This window comes from Oryctolagus cuniculus, chromosome 3, assembly GCF_964237555.1.
Source record: "Oryctolagus cuniculus chromosome 3, mOryCun1.1, whole genome shotgun sequence".
NCBI classification, from domain to species: domain Eukaryota; kingdom Metazoa; phylum Chordata; class Mammalia; order Lagomorpha; family Leporidae; genus Oryctolagus; species Oryctolagus cuniculus.
In genome coordinates, this window is record NC_091434.1 from 89959205 (window position 1) to 89981416 (window position 22212).

The following is a 22212-nucleotide window of genomic DNA, read 5'->3' on the forward strand; positions in this document are numbered from 1 at the left end:
CCACCATGAAATCGCACTCAGCAAATAACTGTTGGATGAACAAAGGTTCTTCTTGTCATCTTGATCAGACTATATATTAGCTTCTTGTAGGGAGAACGCTGGTTGTACAGTGTGGGGAGCAGCCCGGACTGGACTGAGTTACTGGAATTAAGACTTATTCTATGCATCTGCTCTCCCACAATATGGCGCTGGGAGAAGGGAGAAAACAGCTTCTATGCAGCTGCCTCTTGCCAACTTGAGTGATGACCTCCAGGAGCTGATCCTGCTCCTGATTGGAGGAGAGCAGCGTACTCGGCGTGTGGGCAGCCGAGTTGGGATTGGCAGAGGAGGACTATAAAGGAGGAGAGAGACGGCATGCACCAGGAACATCTATGGGGAACATCTAAGGGGAACACCTGAGGAACATCTGAGCAGCCCCCGAGAGCCGGCCGGCGGTGTGCCGCTCCCCTGCGGAAGTGGGGAATGTGGCCAGGGGGAACTGCCCTTCCACAGAGGTGGAAGGGATAGTAGCCAACCCGGGAAGAACCAGCAGCAAACCCGGGGAGGGCCGAGCAAACGAAAGAACAGCGCAGGGTCCTGTGTCGTTCCTCCACGAAGAGGGGGAGCGACAGTACAGTTCTGGTTTGGTTTCTTTTTGTAAATTTTTTATGAAGATGAAGTTCACATAACATAAAATTAACCATTTTAAAGTAAACAATTCAGTGTTTACAATTCTTTCAAACGCCTACTCGATGCATGGCATAGAACTGGGCTCCAATAGGCATTTGCTAACAGTGACCTGTGGTGAGCATCGGTTTCCTCCGTAAGCATGCTGTGACTAATGACTAATTACTCAGATCCTTTGAAGTGGATTTATAAACATAGCCAGTGTTTTATTTTTGGAAACTCTTAAGTGTGGACGGAAAGAAGCCTTATTCCGGAAGTATTAGACTCTCCTATGCTATTATTTAAAAGACAAAAGGCTTCTTCTGCATGAGGGAGTAACACTTAGAAAGTAGATTTCCGTTGAGTACCTCCAAGGAGATGAATAAAATGAACCAAGCCAGGCGAGGCGTGGTTTGGACATGACTCTGTTTCAGCTGCCTAAAGAAAGAGTGCTACAGTGATGGTGACAATAATGAAGCTGTGTATTCTCACATCACTCTTCCAAGATCCTTTATACTCATGCAACCATTTGGCAAAGGTATTTTTATCCCCGTTTTAGATGCTTAATACCATTTGGCACCCCTGCATTGTATTCTTTAATGCTTTATGGTTGATGCAAAATCTGTGCCTCAGGAGTCACGTGGTGGTCGTCTTACCCACATTTTAGGCATACAGAATAGGAAACTGCCTTGGCCAGACCCCAGTCGTTAGTAAATACTGAACCTGAGACTTAAATGCAAGTCTGGGGGCCGGCGCTGTGGTGTAGCCGGTAAAGCCGCCACCTTCAGTGCCGGCATCCCGTATGGGCGCCGGTTCAAGACCCGGCTGCTCCACTTCCGATCCAGATTTCTGCTATGGCCTGGGAAAGTAGTAGAAGATGGCCCAAATCCTTGGGCCCCTGCACCCTCATGGGAGACCCTGAAGAAGCTCCTGGCTCCTGGCTTCAGATTGGCGCAGCTCCAGCTGTTGCTGCCAATTGGGGAGTGAACCATAGAATGGAAGACCTCTCTCTCTTTCTCTCTGCCTCTCCTCTCTCTGTGTAACGCTGACTTTCAAGTAAATAAATAAATCTTTAAAAAAAAAAAATGCAAGTCTGTGCCTCCCAAGTATTTGAATACTCCAAAGGACCCCCCCAACACTCAAATTTGCGCCAAGGGTTAAGGGGTCAGTGGTCAGAAATCTGGCCTCCTGTTCTGAAATCCTGTTTTGCAGAAGCTGTTTAAGTAGAAACTTTCCCTGAGCATTAACCCTTTCCTGCCCTTTACCATTAGTCTTGCCATTTTTCCCTTTGGTTGCACTGACACGTTGTCTGTCAAATTCAGGGGTACACTCTGGGGAGAGTCTAGAGATTCTAAGACTCCTGTCTCCTGCTGTATGCATTCAGGTCAGCACTTTGTACTTCATCTCCCCTATATGTAGAGGAAGGACTCAGAACACAATTTGTTTATAACTGTTGCATTACCCAGAAGAAGCCGTGCTTTTTAAGACAACTTGATTCCATTGCTTATTAATCAACTTTTTGCCTATGCACATGAATAAAGGTTCACACTGTAAATCATGAAGATAACTTGGGAATACTTATTCAGGCAAGTTTTATGAGGCCAGAACAATTTTTCCCCCAGATCAATTTCAGAACTAGGAAGAGTATGACTTAAGCATAGAACAGATGTTTTAATATAAAATTTAATATATTTTTCAGCCAGTATCAATAACAGGTTAGGCTCTTTTTTCCTTAAAAATATGAGTTTTTTTTCCTATAGTTTCTTCTTAATTCCTAATGTTTCCTTCTGATTGATTGATTAGTTTGCTTTCCCAAAACTTTTTTCACAGGGTGAATTTCACGATTGTCTAAGCCCATCAGTTTTGTTTTTGTTTTTGATTTTTTTGTTATGATAGCAGAGGCTGCTTCTGACTGGCTTAGGCCACTCAGAAGAGGAATGTTCGCATGAACAGTTCAAAAGGGGTTCAGCAAATTGTTGGTTTTGAGTAGTCACTTCGGCTAATTCCAAGGTGTCGTGCCCACAGCTGCAGATATAAAACCTTCTGGCCAGCGCCATGGCTCACTTGGTTAATCCTCTGCCTGTGGCACCGGCATCCCATATGGGCACCAGTTCTAGTCCTGGTTGCTCCTCTTCCAGTCCAGCTCTCTGCTGTGGCCCGGGAGGGCAGTGGGGGATGGTCCAAGTGCTTGGGCCCCTGTGACTGCATGGGAGACCAGGAGGAAGCACCTGACTCCTGGCTTCAGATCGGCGTAGTTCAGGCTGCAGCAGCCATTTGGGGGGGTGAACCGATGGAAGGAAGACCTTTCTCTCTGTCTCTCTCTCACTGTCTAACTCTATCTGTCAAATAATAATAATAATAGTAATAAAACCTTCTTCTGCCAGAAAGAAGAGCAAGGCACTAGGACACATGGGGGTCACAGAAATCATAATGGATGATGCCTTGTTGAGAGGCTTTGGGGGCCTTGTCCTTTGTTCAAGGATAGTCCTGGGCCACTTTCATTAATTCCACATGGACCCTCAAGCTTGATCTCCTTATCTGGGGCCTTGTGCAAGCCTCCTCCAAGGTCAGGCCCTGTTCTATCTCCCTCTCTCCTCTGACCCTCAAAACCAGCTGACTATTCTCGGATTTCCTCTGCCTTACTCTTTGTATATCTTCCCTTTGATTCTCAAAGGTAGTTTCTTCTCTCAACCCAACCCCCTGCTTCAAAATGAGCAAGACTTTTACTCTCCGTATGAAATCACATTTGCTGAGAATGTGCTAGAATTTCTTGAAGTCAAAAGTGTGTGCTTATTGTTCACCATTTTTGGTACATGAAAGACTCAGGATATAACAGATGTCATCAAATATTTGAATGATTATCATGTTGAAAAAGAGGCTATCATGTTCTTTGGGAACTCAAGGTATAAGATTAGGAGCAATGAATAGAAGTCTGGAGGAGGGGCCGACACTGTGGCATAGCGGGTAAAACCGCTGCCTGCAGTGCTGGCATTCCGTATGGATGCTGGTTCAAGTCCTGGCTACTCCCCTTCCCATCCAGCTCTCTTCTATGGCCTGGGAAAGCAGTAGAAGATGGCCCAAATCCTTGGGCCCCTGTACCCACATGGGAGACCCGGAAGAAGCTCCTGGCTCCTGCCTTCGGATCAGCGTAGCTCTGGCCATTGCAGCCAGTTGGGGAGTGAACCAGTGAATGGAAGACCTCTCTCTCTCTCTCTCTCTCTCTCTCTGCCTCTCCTTCTCTCTCTATGTAACTCTAACTTTCAAATAAATAAATAAATGTTTGTAAAAAAAAAAAAGTCTGAGGGAGGCAAATTTTTATTTAAAAAAAAAAAAAAAACACAATTTCAGAACTTTTTGAAAAGTAGGATCCCCTAGCCCTACAGATGTTTACACGTAAGCCTGTTGACCACCTGGCCTTGTTATACAAATGAAACTCAATTCTTACGTTGGCAAATGAGCTAACAATGTCCTTCACTTCTGAAATTAGGTAGTCACATGTGTCAGTCCAATATGGCACCGTAACATAAAGACCTGTTGTTCCTTTGCAACTTCTGCCGATCACCGTGTGTCCGCCGTATGGCAAAGGGGATCGCCAGCAGCCCCTGGCAGAACATTCTGCAAACTACAGAAACAGAGTTGCTGTATTGGCTCCTTAGAAGATTTCCAAGCATTTTGTCTGACTTCTGAGTTGACACCATCCCGAAATATCCTGTCTGTCTTCTGCAAAGTGTGCAAAAGCACGTGGTAAAGAGAAACCAGCCGAGAAAGTTTCCTTCCTTTTGGGAGGCTCTGGCATCTCAGATCCCCTCTTTAACTCCCCTTTCGTCTCCGGGCCCTTAACTAACTCTCAGGCAGCTGGGAAGAAATCTCTGACTTGATGGCCAAAAACTATAATGTAATGCCTCTCCCAGAGATCTTTGCATTTTCATGGGGAGTTCTGGATGATCAACGCAATACGAAACCACCACTGTGTGGCTGGTGTTATGGCGCAGTGAGTTAAGGTGCTACCTGCTACACCTGCATCTCATACCGTCCCATATTTGAGTCCCAGCTTCCCTTGTGATCAGCTCCTTGCTAATGTGCCTGGGAAGGCCGTGGAGGGTGACCCAAATATTTGGGTCCCTGCCACCCAAGTGGGAGACCTTGATGGAGTTCCAGGCCCCTGGCTTTGGCCTGGCCCAGCTCTGGTCATTGCGGCCACTTGGGGAGTGAACCAGTGGGTAGGAGATCTCTTTCTTTCTCTTTCCCTCTCTCCCATCACTGCTTTTCAAATAAATAAAAATAAATTTTAAAAAAAGAAGTTACTAGAAGTAGAACTTCATCTTGGGATTGGCAGAAAGTGATTGGAAACTGGAAGAGAGAAGGACCTTCCTGGCATGTGGGTTGTTATTTAACCTGGCCCATTCCAAGGCCTACTCTAAAAGGAATTCACCAAAATGTGTTTATTCCAGTGGTTTCCAACTAAGAAACTGTATGAGTGTGGAGTGGAATTTATTTGTGACTGAAACTGGCTTGAGCGTTGATTTGTGCCTTTTCCATGACTACCACATGTCTCCTGATCCCTGCAGAGGAAATCTTTTTCCTGAAACATACAAAGATACCCAAAGCACTCTTATGAAACAACCTCCATAAATCAGCTGAATTGTTTTCTTTGATTTATGTTTTGAGAGTTCAGAGGACATTTATAATCTTGCACCATAGGAAGGTTTTTTGAGGTTTTCAGTGGCCGTTCTTCTGGTTCATGTTACACTACATCATCATGGTCTGCAGCGAGATGGATTTATACCTGATCGTGTGATGGGTGTCTTGTTTCCCTAATGAAAGCTTATGCAGGCCTTGGCCCCCCTCCCCTCTAACCGCACGTGGCAGGACAGAATGATGAAAAGAGGAGGGGGCTTTCACTTTGCTGCTAGGAAAGCTGCTTTGCATCTCTGAAGGAGAAATGGAGACACAGGGCCAAAGCAGTCAAATACATGGCCACAGAGTGGGTGTTGTGGTTTGAGTTAAATTGCTGCTTGAGATGCCCCCATCCCGTATCAGAATACGGGTTCAAGTCCCAGCCACTTTGCTTCAATCTAGCTCCCTGCTAATGTTCCTGGGAGATGGCAGAAGATGGCCCAAGCACTTGGGCCCCTGCCACCTATGTGGGATACCTGAATGGAGTTCCAGGCTTCTGGCTTCAGCCTGGCCCAGTCCCAGCTGTTGTAGCCATTTGGGACTAAATCAGTAGACAGAAGATTCTCTCTCTGTCTCTCTCATACACACCTTTCAAGTGAACAAATCTTAAAAAATAAAAAAATTGCCACAGAACATTCCAGGCATACAACATCACAGAGCTGAACTTAGGCAACATGATTCGTTTTTCAGTAATGATTTTTCACAAGACCCAAAACCTTTTACCATTCTTTGTGGGTGGGAAACATGTAAGCAGACTTATTTGCCTGACACTTCTTTGGGGACTGCCTACCTCTGAAAGTTCGTGCTTTTTTGACCAAGGTTTCTGCAGAAGTGGACAAAGCAGAATGTATTAGGATCTCTGAGTATTCATGAGAGCCTAAACATAACTTTCCATTGCAAGAAGGCCACAGTCTCTGTGTAATAAACACGGTTGACTGCCCCCCAGAATTCTTCAGTCAAGGGTCTCCAGCTGGTTGCCGTTTGAACTTCTACTCCTTGGAAAATTAACGTGGGCTTTCTGGCACTCTACAAAAGCAGCTCACCTTTCTGTTTCAAATGCCACAGAAGAATTCGAGAATTACACTTTAAAACTTCATTCATTTAGACTGGATTACTTAACTGACCAAATTTTGGGAATCTAAAGGTAAAGTTCCTATTGATCTATTTGTATGTTATGTTTGTTTTTGAGAGTTCGCTTGAGTTCCTTCATGTGCCAGCACAAAAACTTGATCCATACTAGCTTTGAAATTTGAAAAATGGGTAGATTCATTCAAATGGAAAATAATTATAGCTGAAGGATCATAATAGTCCTTCAGAAAGCAGCCTAGATTTCCTTTCTCTAAGCATTTCATATTCTTGGAAGGGAAACCTTTTTGAAAAGTTGGTATTTCAATGGAATGAAATATCCTACCATGAAGAATTTCTAACAGACAAATAAACACTAGTCTTTAAATCTTTTCACAATTTTCATGTCTATATTGACATCACATATTGTGATGATTCACAATAAGATATTATAAATATAAAGTGACTTGAATTTTCTTGAATGAATTCAGCATCTACACCCAAGTAAAGTGAATTTCCATGCACAAATAGATTTATCTGTAGTGATGTACTATAACTACCATAATAATTGCTTCTGAAAGCTTATTAATACTAATAGAGCTTTTCTTCATGGAGTTAAGATAACCAGATCTTATTTAAACTGTCTTTGTGTTAAAACATGGAGATTTACAGAAAGCAAAAGCCGAAGCATAAATTTTTCATGTTTAGAAATGTTGCATGAGACCAAATAATTCCGATAAATTCAGCTGCATGCAAAGTACCTTAATGTATCATCTTACTTCTACTCTAGAGCCCCTCCATGATGTAAATAATAGTAAATGCCTCACAAATAAGAGAATTAGTCACCCACCAGAGGGCAATGCAGGCAAGTAGCTGAGCCAAGGAGTTAAACCACGGCCTCTGGCCTCTGATTCCAAAACCTCTCACTCTTCGGTATAAAAAAATGCCTTCCATCTGCATGAGAAAGCTTTGTTTCAAGTTGTGCTGTACATTGCAAATGAAGGCATTACTCTGAAGTTCTGATGGTTCTAAGTTAATAAGCCAATCAGCAGATGTTTATTTTTCACACAGCTGTGATGTTCTGGCTGAGTTCTGAGAAGGTAGGTAAATCTCTGTTCACTGTGCTAAGAAGAGCACGCCATTGGCATCTTAGTCTGAATCATGGAGTGAATATTTGTGGCACACTTGTAGTGGATGTATGTATTTAGTCATAACATGTACTAATCAACACATGTTGTTGAATTTCAGTAAATAGTGTGGCATCACAGAAGGAGTGAAACAGGATTTTAATTGAATCTGACATCTATCATTCTTTAATTCTGGACCTTGGCTGACTTGCTTGTCTTTGTACCTTGTACAAAGGAACAAAACAAATGAGACAGTGCCAGTTAAACACCTGACGTGGTATCTGGTACCTGGTTGGCTGAAAAATAAGCACTCTGCCTTGCCTATTAACTGACTCTTCCAGAAACCTATGCATCCAACTGAAGCCTAGGGAGACACAGCCTCCCTTGCACTCTCGCTGGCCTCCAAACCTGACCAAAGAGCCACATTCACTTCCCTGGCCAATTTCCCATTTCCCAAATTTGCCAGGTTTACATGACATAGGAAGAGCAGGTCGTCCTCACTTCCACGTGGGAGACACCCCGTCTCTTCTGAGCATACTAGGATGGCGCGGATACGGACTATGACCTCAAGTCCTGATTGTTCAACCCACAAAGCGGCTGGTCTTTCCCTGAGAGGCAGAAAGCTTTTTCTCTCTTTGCCTCTGGTGGGAGGCTTGTAGTTGGAATGTTCTTCCTTCCTCCTCAGTCACTGTGTAGCTGTGAGCAGGAAAGAGGTGTTGCCTGTGTGGTCCTCAGGGCTGCGGGTTCCCTAGCCAACAGGCTGCACATTCATGTTCCATCTCAGTTCCTGCCTCACCAGGTTTGATCCCTGAGATTTTGTATGTTCGGTTCCTTGTATTAGGAATAACTGCCTTAGAAAATCTGAGCTATAATTTTTTTAATTTTTTTATTTTTTATTTTTTAATTTTTTTTGACAGGCAGAGTGGACAGTGAGAGAGAGAGACAGAGAGAAAGGTCTTCCTTTTTGCCGTTGATTCACCCTCCAATGGCCGCCGCGGCTGGCGCGCTGCGGCCGGCGCACCGCGCTGATCCGATGGCAGGAGCCAGGAGCCAGGTGCTTTTCCTGGTCTCCCATGGGGTGCAGGGCCCAAGCACCTGGGCCATCCTCCACTGCACTCCCTGGCCACAGCAGAGGGCTGGCCTGGAAGAGGGGCAACCGGGACAGAATTCGGCGCCCAGACCGGGACTAGAACCTGGTGTGCCGGCGCTGCAAGGCGGAGGATTAGCCTAGTGAGCTGCGGCGCCGGCCTTGAGCTATAAATTAAAAACACTTTTTCTTCAAACTACTTGCTTTACTGAGGACCCAATATGCATTTAGTGCAACAGTTAAGTCATTGCTTGGAATGCCCACACATATCTCATATTGGAGTGGCTGATTCAAGTTCCATTCAAGCTTCCTGCTAATGCATACCTTTAGAGGCAGCAGGTGATGGTTCAAGTACTTGAGTCCCCGCTTCAAATGTTGCAGAACTGGATTGAGTCCCTAATTTTAGGCTTTAGTTTTACCCAGCCATGACTGTTACGGACATTTGGGAAGTGAACCAGTGGATAGGAGATTCTCTCTCTCTTCCTCTTTCTCTTTCTCCCCACCCTCCCCATTCTATGGGGCAAGTCTGAGTGGGATCTAGCTGTTCATAGGGTGCACTTGGTGTTGCACAGACCCAGATTCAAATTCCAGCTTCTAAGTGTGTAATGTTGAGTACATTGCTTAATCTTTTTGAGCCGCCCTTTACTTATCTGTAAAAAAGAGCAGTGATAATAGCAATAAACTAATGGCCTGAAGGGTTGTGGGGCAGTTTATGTAAAATAATGTGTATAGAACACAATGTTTAATATTTAGTAAGTAATCAAAAACAGTGGTTATTATTATTAAATGAGACATGGTTGAGATGCCTTGCTGTCTTTTGAAGAGACAGCATGTATCCAAAGAATAATCAGGCAATATAGTCCTGTTAATAGCTTACTAAGTTCTGGAAAATGTATACATGGTCCTCTCATCACAGGAGTGCTTCACAATCCAGTGGGACAGGGACTGTTATTGAACTGAATATATATACAGTGTGTTTTCCTATACAACTTTAATGCCTTTTTCATCTTAAGTGCTTACTGTGTACTGTGGCCATAGCTTTTGCAGTTTGAGGTGTGACAGCAAAACTAGCATGGATTTCTTTTTCTTTCTCCATAATTTCATGGATAGCAGATTCATCTTTCTTTCCTTATTGAATTGCCAGCATCCCTATTACATTTTGGGGTCATTATTAAGTAAAATAAGACTTACCTGCAAACAAGCTCTGTAAGACCTTACAGTGAATCTGATAACAGAGATGACTATGCAGTGACTAATGGGCAAGTAGTGTATACAGTGTGGATATGCTGAACAAAAGGGATGATTCATGCTGGTGCAGGATACAGTGGGGTGGTGTGAGATTTCATCATGCTACTCAGAATAGCATGGCATTTAAAACTTATAAATAGTTTATTTCTGGAATTTTCCATTTACTGCATCCACACTGCAATTAACTGAAATTATGGAACACAAGGCTCCAGGTAAGGGAGGACTACTGTAATAAGGGTAACACTGAGACACTGTGATTTCCAGTTTATCTTTTGGGATAAGTCTTCTGTCATGGCACTGTCATAAGAAAGTACCACTGACTAGTGACTTAGAAAACAGAAACTTAACTGCCTGACAGTCTGGAGGCTGGAAGTCAGATCCAGTTATTGGCAGGACCATGTTCCCATTGCAACCCAGAAGGGAGGGACCCTTCTTTACTCTTGCAGCTTCTGACAGCCTGGTGTCCCTTGGCTTGTATATGAAAGTGTTCTTCCTGTGTCTCTTCCCATTATCTTCCCTCTAGTGTCTGTCTCTGTGCCCAAATCTCCCTTTCTTATAAAAACACCTAATGTTTGTGAAAGTGATTACCTCTTTAAAGACCCTTTTATTTCAGAAAAGATCAACTGTTCACTGGCAGCTAGGACCTCAACATACTTTTTTCAAGGGACATAATTTAGTTCATATCAGATGCAAATCTCTATAACCTTAGACTTCACTGGTGGAGTTCCCTCACTCTTCTGGTGCTTATTTACTGCCAACATTTGGGTATTTGAGGATTTGTGGGTCCTGTTTCATCTGTAGCCTTCGAATCTGGTATAAATTTGTCATCCTGGCACATATTCTTTGTTCAAAGATACAAACTTGTTAGTGTCCATTTTATTGTCTCTTCAAAGTCTTCCCCCATTATTTATTGTGTAATTCTGAAACTGCAAAAAAAAATCTGTTTATTGTAACAATTTCATAATATATATAAAAGCAAAAAGTAGCTGTCTCTCCCTAGCTTTCTTCCATTTTCACCTCTCCAGTGTTAATAACAACAGCCTGGTGTCTGTCTTTCCATGTGTTTTTTGTTGCTCAACCAAGTGCCAAAATATGTTGTCATTTTTTGGTTGTTTATTTTTATAGAAAATGGGATCATGCCATATTAGTTATTTTGCTTGCTTCCTGGCAGAGGGAGGGAGGGAGGAAGAGAGAATGAGAGAGAGAGAGAGAGAGAACACAAGACAGAGCGCTAGCATTGTCTCTTTTTAATAGTTATATAATATAGCTGGTGCCACGGCTCACTAGGCTAATCCTCCGCCTGCGGCACTGGCACCCCAGGTTCTAGTCCCGGTCGGGGCACCAGATTCTGTCCCGGTTGTCCCTCTTCCATTCCAGCTCTCTGCTGTGGCCCAGGAAGGCAGTGGAGAATGGCCCAAGTGCTTGGGCCCTGCACCAGCATGGGAAACCAGGAGGAAGCACCTGGCTCCTGGCTTTGGATCAGTGCAGCGCACCAGCTGTAGTGGCCATCTGGGGGGTGAACCAACAGAAGGAAGACCTTTCTCTCTGTCTCTCTCTCTCACTGTCTAACTCTGCCTGTCAAAAAAAAAAAAAAAAAAAACTAGTTATATATAAGAGGACTATATTTTTTCAATCATTCATTTACTGATGAAAATTTAGATTCCCATTTTTCCATTTTGCTTGTAGGAAATATTGAGTAGACCTGGAACTCATCCTGTTGTTTCGTACTGTGCTACCTGAGCATCCGAAATGTCAGTTCTTAGATACAGATATGTCTGTATAGTGATTAAAGAACCAGCCAATCCGTTGTCACTTAGCCATGTAGCTTTTTTTTTTTTTTTTTTTGACATGTTTTCATTTGGTAAGGTGACAAAGAGGGTGCATGGGACCCAGAGGGAGCTTCCAAATGTGGTTTGGAAGCTTCTTGTAGCCTTTAATTTAATGATTCTTGAATTGCATTAATTTGGTGATGCCACGTTCCTTTTGTAAGTTAGAAAATGAGCCTTCATGTGCCACGTATTACACATTATTGCTAATTAGACTAGACAAATAGGCTCTTTATAAAAAATAATTGGGACACACTAAAGGTAACCTGAATGTTATAGGAAAGCAGAAACTGATGTCATCCTCTGCTTTAGAGCAATTTCAGGGCTTGGTTTGTCGATAGAAATGTCAGCAACAGGGTCCCAGACAATAGTTCTAGTTACTAGTTACCATCACTCATAGGAACTGGCTGTAATTTCAGAGCAAGCACGGGGCAGATTGTTTGACAGTTCTTGGTTAGCAGCCAGCTAGTGTTCTTCAGTTACCTGAGATAACCTGAGAGTTGAGCTGCAGAATATGAGTCCATTGAGGTGTATATTTTAACTGACAAAGAATGGAACAAGGGGCCGGCGCTGTGGCGCAGCGGGTTAACGCTTGGCCTGAAATGCTGGCATCCCATATGGGCGCTGGTTCTAGTCCCAGCTGCTCCACTTCCAATCCAGCTCTCTGCTATGGCCTGGGATAGCAGTAGAAGATGGCCCAAGTCCTTGGGCCCCTGCACTCATGTGGGAGACCCGGAAGAAGCTCCTGGCTTCGGATCAGCGCAGTTCCGGCTGTTGCAGCCAATTGGGGAGTGAACCAGCGGATGGAAAACCAATCTCTCTCTCTGCTTCTCCTCTCTCTGTGTAACTCTGACTCTCAAGTAAAAAAATAAATAAATCTAAAAAAAAAAAAAAGAATGGAACATGACTAAAATGAATAAGGAAGAAATGTGACTGACTTGGATATGTACTGGCACCTTTTTATTTTTGACTTTTTAATAACTCATAGTAAAAGCAAGCATTTTAAATGGAATAGTAGACTATAAAATGACAACTAAAGATCTAATCCTTGGAGGTAGCTGCTAGCATCCCATTTCAAGATGTGAAGTGAAAACACAGAAGTTACAGGACATTATATGTAGTATTATGCTGTGTATGCGGGATCTTCAGAAATTCATGGTATATTCTGAGAGAGCTCCCTATGGGTTTCAGATTTTTTGCAACAAATATTTTATTTATTTTCCACAAACTTTTCAAAGTATCCTTATCTCTTACATAATAAACTATAATGTAAATATCACACATAGATACTGTCCATAAGGTATGTGTACACACATATATATTTGTATATTTTCAAGTAAATGAGTGTAATAAAAGGGTATAAATGTTTTAGAACTTTCTCTTTCACCAAGCAGTACACCTCCAACAGATTTCATATCAATACATCTAAATCTTTCCTATTCTTACTGACTTCTGCATGACACTCCTCTGCTGGATTGTGCCCTGTGTTTCACCAACCCCTGATGGATGGACACATATGCAACCTTCAATGGTTTGCTATTGCAAGTAATATTGCAAAGAACTTCCTACACAACTGTCATTGAGAGGTCATGTTACTTCTGGGATTTTTGCCAGGCTTCATACTCCCCATATCAAAAACAGTTTTTTTAAGTTGTACATGCTTTTTTCTGACATTATTTTAGTTGTCTACTGTTCAAGTCTTGATGTATGTGGTTTTTTTTAGGAGAATAACAAATTCAATAGGAATTCATCAATATTTCTCCCCAAAGCCAACCAGCTATCCTAACGCGTCATTAATCTGCCATCTCCTTGCCTCACCCCAATTTTGAAGGACTTCATTTACCACATTCAAAATTCCTATATACCTTTTGGACTTCTCTGAACTCAGTGGCCATTTTGTCTGTTTCTGTGCTACTATCAAATGATTTCAGTAACAGTGATACACTGATATTTTGTGGGATTAGTTCCCCATTTGATATTTTTTCCTGATCTTCATAGCAAAGTTATTTTCCATGTGAATTTGTATGTGATTTTGTCAGATTTCTCTCTAAAATTTCTTATTTATATATATTTTTTAATTACAGTAAAGTTAACTTGAGAAAACCTTAATCCTAATATTGAATCCTCACTTCAGAACAATGCTTGACCTTCTACTCAATTCTTTTATGGTAACCAGTGAAGATTTATTTATTTATGATGATTTTCTGCAAATAGGGCCTAGAAATTTCTTATTTACCCCCAAGTATTCTACCAACTTTGTTCTTATCCTAAATGGGTAAGTTTTTCCCTCTTTGTTATCCAAAAAGTTATTAGTTGTATAAAGGAAAACTACTGGGTCAATATATTAATGTGATGACCAACAATTTATCCAATTTCCTACCCAAATATTAATAGATTTTGTTGATTTTTTTTAAAAAGATTGATTTATTTATTTGAAAGTTAGAGTTACAGAGGAAGGTCTTCCATCTGCTGGTTCACTTCTCAGAAGGCCACAATGACCAGGGCTGGGCCAGACTGAAGCCAGGAGCGTTAGCCTATGGGTGTCAGGGACCCCAAACACTTGAGCCATCTTCTACTGCTCTTCTCAGGCCATTAGCAAGGGGCAGGATTTGAGATGGAGCAGCTGGGACATGAACCCATGCTCATATGGGATGCTGGCAATGCAGGTGATGGCTTTCCTGCTGTGCCACAGTGCTGGCCCCAGTTGATCCTTTTGAGATTTCCAAGTACACAGTTATATTATCTGCAAATAATGGTAGCTGTTGCCTCTTCCTTTCCACTATGGAGATTGACTTTCCATCTTGATAAATTATTTGTATGTTATTATATAGCAAAGACAATAGTGTCCTTTGTTTTCTGATTTACATAGGCTGATATTTTTAAACTGCCACCATGACCCATTTTTGAGTCATTAAATCCTCTTATGGCCAGAATTTTTAAAAAATGAAATATAATGGGATAAAAATAGAATAAGGAAATATCAAAGCATGACATATGGTAAAGATTATAAATCTTATGTTTGAATTGTGTGTGCATGTATTACTGAATCACAGGATAAAGTTCATAGCTCACTGTAGGTTAAAGTAAGAAAAAGTTTGAAATGTCCTCACATACCTGGTTCTTTCTGGAACTTACAAATACTTGTCCTTTTCTTCTGGCAGTTGGAGGGTGCCTTTGCTTCTTGGCTCCATCCCCCTCTGCCTCTCTAAATATGAGGAGGACTGGGTGGAATTATGCAAGCACTGTGGTGGTTGGTCTGCCTTTGGATGGAATGTCAATGGGTGGCTTCAGCCTCCCTCTGGGCTGGAATGCTACACCGTCAGCTGAATATCCAGGAGATGGAGGCCATCTAAAAAAAAAGCAGAAGGTAAAGGAGCTATTTGTTGAATTCTGATAATACAGGGAGTCTGCCAATATTGTCTTCTTGGTTTATTTTGAATTATTTGTCACATTGATGTGCAGGGATTGTGAGTCTACAACTTATTTTCCAGCTACCTTTCTGACCACTTAGGCAACCTGTTCTCAAAGAGGCAGAAATAATGGAGATCTAATCAGGGCCTAATCCTTTGAGAGTTGTCCACCTGTGTGTCTTTATAGACTGCCTACCAAAAGCACAGAGATGTCTTGGGAGGCACAGGAATAGATGAGGCATGTCGTTGTCTTCAAGGGGCAGCCTTTAGTTGATTTAGTCTTGTATTGACATATCTTCAATTTAATACAAAATGTAAAAAGTGCTGTAAAAGGAAACAGGCAGGCCAAGGTGACCATTTGTAAGTTGTTATTCAATAATAAAAATACACATATTTTTAAAAAGTATACAATGCATGGGTGTCATTTCCTTTTATCTCCCTACTCTTCCTGCCCTGAGCTCAGCTGCCCCCATGATCATGTGTTTTTTTGCAACCTCACCTCAGCTCCAGTTTGTGCTTATTTACCACTTATGCTTACTCACAGATCCCTCCTGCCTCTCCATTCCATGACCTTTCGGTTTCTGCTCTGGCCACCACCTGCCTGATATTTGTCCTTTTTCTCGTGCTTGACACTCAAGAAAGCAGCAGAGAGGGAAAATGCAGAAAGAGAAAATTAATCTGATTGCTCATGCTCACTTCTGCTGTGCCACAGCCTCTTCTTTTTCAGTCCATTGGCCACTCTTGCCATGCGCTAGCCCAGTCTTCACTTGTGCAGCTCTGGTTGTAGCCCACTCTGCACCTACTCAGTGCCTGGACCCATGCAACTAGATGAGGTTAGAGGAAAACACACAGTCACACTGACTGACTGGGAATCTGTGATCCTTTTCTCATGTGAGTCCCCAGTGCTTTTACCAGATGTGCTGCCTTTCACTATGTCATGCGCTCTCCTGCTTTTCCCTACAACTGTTACATTCATGCCTTCTACTCTCTCTTCAAACTTCTACCCCGTCTGAAAAATAATCAAACAAAACTTCTAGCCCCTCTTTTCCCATTCTAAACTTTGCTTATTTGCATAAATGGAAATAATCAGAAGAGGACTCCCATAGGGTCTCATCATCATGTCTTTCCACCTACCTGGGACTACCATATTCTCTGCCTTCTCTCCTATAACTGAATGACTAACTGATGTTCATTCAGATCACAGCCTAATTTACCCCCTTATATATTGGAATCATGTCCTCTTGCCTACTCAAGAATGTTGCTGTGTCAATTCTCCCTACTCCTGCATCACCAGTTTCCCTTCTCCTCACTGAATCATCCTCAATTGCAATACAAACATCCTTTGATTTCTCCCACGTTGGAACATCCTCTGATGATGCTTGCCCTCCCGTCCATTTCAGCAGGTGTCCTTCGCTTTTTAGTGATGTGAGTATCTTAGTGGCCTGGTGAAGCCTAGAGACTCCTCAGAGTAATGTTTTTAAGTGCTTAAAATAAAACGTAGACCTACAAAAGAAATACATGATACTGGAATATACTTTGCAAAATAACTTTCAACTGCTGTGACACAGTTACATATTATTTTTTATTAATGCACTAAATAATGCTTTTAAACTAGAGGCAAGATAAAACTAAATTTTATTTATTAAAGATATATCACTTCAGTGGTCTTCTGCAGTCCTAACTGTTGTATCTACTCAGGTGACAAAAAGTTTTTCCACTTGTTGAGAGTCAAGATTTCCCACTTGATGGGCCAAGTTTTGCTAAATATAAACAGTGAAGACCACGTATCTCCTCTCTTCTTGCACAAACAGTATGGATAGAAAAGGGATACTGGAAAGCAGCCAGATGAACTGAGTTGCTACTGTTAGAGTATGTGTTCCTTTACTACCAGACAGTGCAGCAAACGCTGGTTACAGGTGCTAAGAGTTGGCTGGCCACATGTGTAGGAGCACTTGTAGGGCAGAAGGTCACAGTCATATGAGATCCAGTGGTGGGCCCACTACTGTAAATCTTAAAGGATGAACATGATGTTTTGAGATACCTGTAACAATTATAATATGATATGAAATTATCCAAAATCTCTAATGGCCACAAAGGAATTAGACACTGCTAATATTACATTAATAATAGAAGAAAGAGGTAGATTAGTTAGAGAGTAGTAAAAATAAAAATGTAATTTTTCCATCTAAATTCATGAGTTCTCTTAGTTTTATTCATGGACTCTTTGGGGACTTAATTTAAGAAACCTTTTTTTTTTATAGAAAAATTCCGTTTAAATTTGTTCTGGCCTCTGCCTTCTACTTCTCTCTTTCTCTATTGAGCCCACTTCATTCAGATTTCTGCCTCTATAATCACTAAAACTGTTCTTGCCAAGGTCACCAGTGACTGCTATATTGCTGTGACCAATAGTTTTGCTTGACTTATCAACACTCAGTGTTTAAGACAACTGATCATTTTCTTGGCTTCAAAGATACATCCTTTCTTGGTTTTCCTGTGGCCTTTTTGGCAACTAATTCTTAGCTACCTATACTTATACTTGGTATCCTGACTGCTAAATTGTGGAGTCACCCAGGACTCAAGTCTTTTCTATCTATATACATTTTAAAAATTAATATCTCACCTTGAGCCTGTATATGTCCATTATATTCTAATTTCCCCCAAAATTATAACTTGAGCCCCATTCTAGATCCTGAATTCCAGGTGCCTTCCCAATGACTCCATTTGAGTGCCTTCTAGGCAAACCTGTTCAAATCTGGCTTCCCAGTGTTCTTCCCCAAGCTTCTTTTTTGTTGGTCTTTCCCATCCCAGCAAGTGGCAGCTCCATTTTTCCATCTGCTTGGATCAAGGACCTTACATCCCATAGCCAATCATAAGCAAACCTTGTCAATTATAGCTTCAGAGGCAATTCTGGGAATTACCATCATCTACCATCTCACTGTTACCCTCTGGATGCAAACTTCGAAGGCCTCTCACCTGAAATAATGCCCCAGTCTCTTCACCTGCTCTCCCTGATCTTTTTCTCTTCTTTTAAATTTGAAACTTCACAAGTCTCACAAGAAACCCATCCAGTCTATTACTATGAATTCGGAAAAAAATCAGTTGTCTCTTGATACCCAAAAACTATTCCAGGTGCCAGGTATTGCTAATGAAAGTTTCCCAATATGAGTTATTTATGGAATTCATTCAGCAGAAAAATAATTAACCTGATAGAATTTTTAATATAGCTTTGCAAGTTTGATACCCAGTTAACGATGGTTTCAAAATCATGATACCTCAATTTTAGGAGCTTACTTTAAAAAAAGAGAGATTTATGTATTTATTTGAAGGTCAGAGTTACACAGAGAGAGAAGGAGAGGCAGAGAGAGAGGTCTTCTGTCAGCTGGTTCACTCCATAGATGACCACAACAGCCAGAGCTGTGCCAATCCAAAGCCAGGAGCCAGGAGCTTTTTCCAGGTCTCCCACGCGGGTGCAAGGGCCCAGGGACTTGGACCATCTTCTACTGCTTTCCCAGGCCATAGCAGAGAGCTGGATGGGCAGTGGAGCAGCCAGGTCTCAAACTGGTGCCCGTATGGGATGCCGGCACTGCAGGCGGCGGCTTTACTGGCTATGCCACACGGAGCTTACTTTTAAAGAATGCTCAGAAATTGTTTGAAATGTTTGAATGAAATTGTGACCTAAATCCCCCAAATATTAAGGAATCGAGTTACTTCTGTTGAATGACTACCAAATATACGGATATATGGGTTAGCTTAGTAGGTGTGTTCTGTTCATTCTCTACTGTAGAATGAGAAAATAATAGAAATACTTTAAGGAGCTTAGAGTGCCTGTAACATTTTCCTAGTAATTAATTAAATCACTTCTTCAGTATTCACTATTGAATGGTTTTTATGTGCTGGGCTCTTCCCCCGGATGCAGGGGATACAAAGATAAATAAATAAAATTCAGTGACTATCCCTTGAGAAATCACAGATAAATGTGGGTGTCAGGGGAATAAAGAAGTAGATGCAATACCCTGTGATGTGTACCATAATAGAAGTGGTAGGTATTAAATACAGCAGTCACATAAGGTTTATAATTCCAAGCTCTAGTTTAAATGGATCAGGAACTTTCATCCTGAGGCATTGTCTGGGATTCATTGAAAAATGATATGATCTTGGTTACCATATTAGTCAGCTTTTTGAAACTACAAGGATATACCTAAGATAAGCTACTTAGGAGGAAAGGTTCATTTGGATTTACAGTTTTGGACTTCACAGTCCAAAAATCTTACTGGTTTGGCTGGCTGTTAAGGCGGGAGGATCGAAGCGGTGGAGATGTACAGAGGAACTGTCACATGGTGAGAACTGGGCCTGGCTACTCTGCTTCCTAGCAGAGAATCACATTTAAAAACCAGTTCTGAATGGAGATGAGTTGGAAACTCTTGGAGAATTATTGGAAATTGCAGTGTGTGTGTGTGTGTGTGTGTGAGAGAGAGAGAGAGAGAGAGAGAGAGAGAGAGAGTACATGGAACCAGAATATCTCTCAAGCTCCCTCATTTTACTTATGAGAAAAATGAGACCAATTTAGGGATGAGAAAGAACCTTTCTAAGTTACCCCATGATCTGCAAGAGGATTGGGAGTAGAACCCAAGCTTCCTGCCTCAGTCTGTGCTCCTTCCTCTGCATGGCAAACATCATTTCATTGGCTTCTGTTTATAAACAACTTTCCCATCGGGATTCTGTAGGCCAAACAAAATTCTCCAGCCAAGAGTTGGTATTTTGTAGTTGAAGAATAAAATGTCAGCTTGATATCATCTTGGCCTCCCCTGATAGCATTCTCACCCCATGTCCCCTGTGGCTACAACAGCAAGGCCACGTGGGGTCATGGGTCTGATGCCAAGACTAGGGAGCAAAGCACTAAAGTTCAGATCTGGACCATAAATATCAAAAGCCAAGCTAGCAGGCAAGACATCTGGTACCTAAATGAAGAACAAGATGGAATATCAAGGTCTTTTAGGATAGTCTGCTCTAAGGAATTGAGAAGGCAAAGTGAGATGAGGGTCTAATGGCAAAGTAGTGGAATCCTCTGGAACTTCTGGAGTAGAAGTAGGAGTAGGAGCAACATCTGCTGAGTATGTGGAGGGTGACGGGGCTAAGGGAAGGGAGAGGTGAGAAACACCTAGCCTGGGGGCTAAAGCTGACCTGTAGTGGCATAGTGCTGGGTTGGCATAGTTGCTATTATTTTTCTTGATAATACCTACTTGAAATACTGTTAGACAGGTGAGCCATCACCTCTTCCTTTTACCACAGTCCCACCTGTGTTCCCACACCTACTCAGATTCTCAGAGAGCTTATTTTTCTTCACAGTTCTGAGTCTTGTGCACAGGGCACAAACGAGTTCCTTGGCACAAGCTGGCAGTCCTCGTAGATTCATGAATATAAGTGTGACTAAATTCCAACTTGAAATTTGTTCACAGTAGGCAAAATAGACCTTGGTGTTACTACATTTGTTCTTTAGGAATCAATTTAATGTTTCATGAAACTGACATGCAAAGTTCAAAAGGCCTCAAAATAATGGAATGAAAACAGAATTTGTGATTTCCTCAAACTGTATCTGCCCTGGTCAATATCTTTTTGAAAGTTTGGATTGTCAGGAAACTTCAGACTGTACATTGCAATGATCCAACACTGAAAATGTCATGAATCTTATAAGCTCTTGCCTTACATAGAGCAAATTTCATGCAAACTCCTTGGTATGCAGAACAATGGCGACCCACATATATCCACTACTAATTCCTGGAAGCCAAGACTATGTTAGGGTTCATGACAAAGTGGAATTATGTTTGCTTATCAACTCAGCTTGATATGGGACAGTGATCCTGTGTTGTCCCAGTGAACCCAACATAATCACTAGGATCCTTCTATGCAGTAGAAGGAGGCAGAAGAAAGGGAGCCAGGGAGATGGAGGTGTGAGAAGGACTCAGCCTGACATCACTTCCTTGAAGGTGGAAGAAGGGGGTTATAAGCCCAGGAAAGCAGGTGGCCTGTAGAAGTTAGGAAGACAAGGAAACGGATTTTTCTTAGAGCTTCCAGAAGGACTATAACCTTGCTGACTCCCGATTTTAGGCCATTGACACCCATTTTGCACTTCTTTTTTGAAAAAAGATTTATTTATTATTTATTATTAATTGGAAGGCAGAGTTATGGAGAGGCAGAGGCAGAGAGAGAGTGAGCGAGGTCTTCCATCAACTAGTTCACTCCCCCAAATGGCTGTAATGGCCGGAGCTGTGCTGATCTGAAGCCAGGAGCCAGGAGCTTCTTCCGGGTCTCCCACACGGTACAGGGGTCCAAGCACTTGGACCATCTTCTACTGCTTTCCCAGGCCAAAGCAGAGAGCTGGATCAGAAGTGGAGCAGCCAGGACTTGAACTGGCATCCCTATGGGATGCAGGCACTACAGGTGGTGACTTTACCCGCTATGCCACAGCACCATCCCCATTTTGCACTTCTGACATTCAGAAGTGTAAAATAATAAATTGGTGTTGGCTTAGGCCCCTACGTTTGAGGTCCTTTGTTCTAGCAGCAATAGAGCTGGCAGGTGAGGAAAGGGTGAGGGAGGCATGACTAGATCAATGTGGCTCACCTATTACCATTCATCATATTTTGAACCAAGATTGACCATTTAATAGTTACAATTTGGCATTTGCAAAGTAATACAACTGTGGCTTGTTTCCAAAGGATACTGTTTGAAAAGCTGTTTCAGTTTCCCAAACCAATGAAGTACGTTTTTAAATGGCAAATTAAGTATTCTAAGTCCAGTTCTCAAAATCATGAAGACCTAGATCATAACCTAGCTACTTAGCATTACTTCACATGTCAGTTATGATCAAGATCATAAAATACAGTTGCAGGGGTAGATGAGAGTTCTTGAATAGAGAACCAAATTACATTTAAAAAAAAGGATTTCATTTATTTATTTGAGAGGTAGATATACAGACAGTGAGAGGGAGAGACAGAGAGAAAGGTCTTCCTTCTGTTGGGTCACTCCCCAAATGGCTGCAACAGCTGGAGCTGCACCAATCCAAAGCTAGGAGCCAGGAGCCAGAAGTCAGGAGCTTCTTCCTGGTCTGACACACAGGTGCAGGGGCC

The 22212-nt window shown here is 42.1% G+C and overlaps 1 protein-coding gene across 9 annotated transcripts in view; it reads left to right on the forward strand.

Annotated features, from left to right (window-relative positions):
• CACNB4 (calcium voltage-gated channel auxiliary subunit beta 4) overlaps window positions 1-22212 on the forward strand; it is a 287912-nt gene that overhangs the window by 174787 nt on the left and 90913 nt on the right. For 2 of the 9 annotated variants that reach the window (XM_070070930.1, XM_051848630.2), the window contains exon 1: window positions 6150-6466. The exons of the other annotated variants lie outside the window; for them this stretch is intronic. The gene's annotated coding sequence lies outside the window, so the exon portion shown is untranslated. Of the gene's footprint in view, window positions 1-6149; window positions 6467-22212 lie in introns of those variants that run through there. 9 annotated transcript variants of the gene reach the window in all.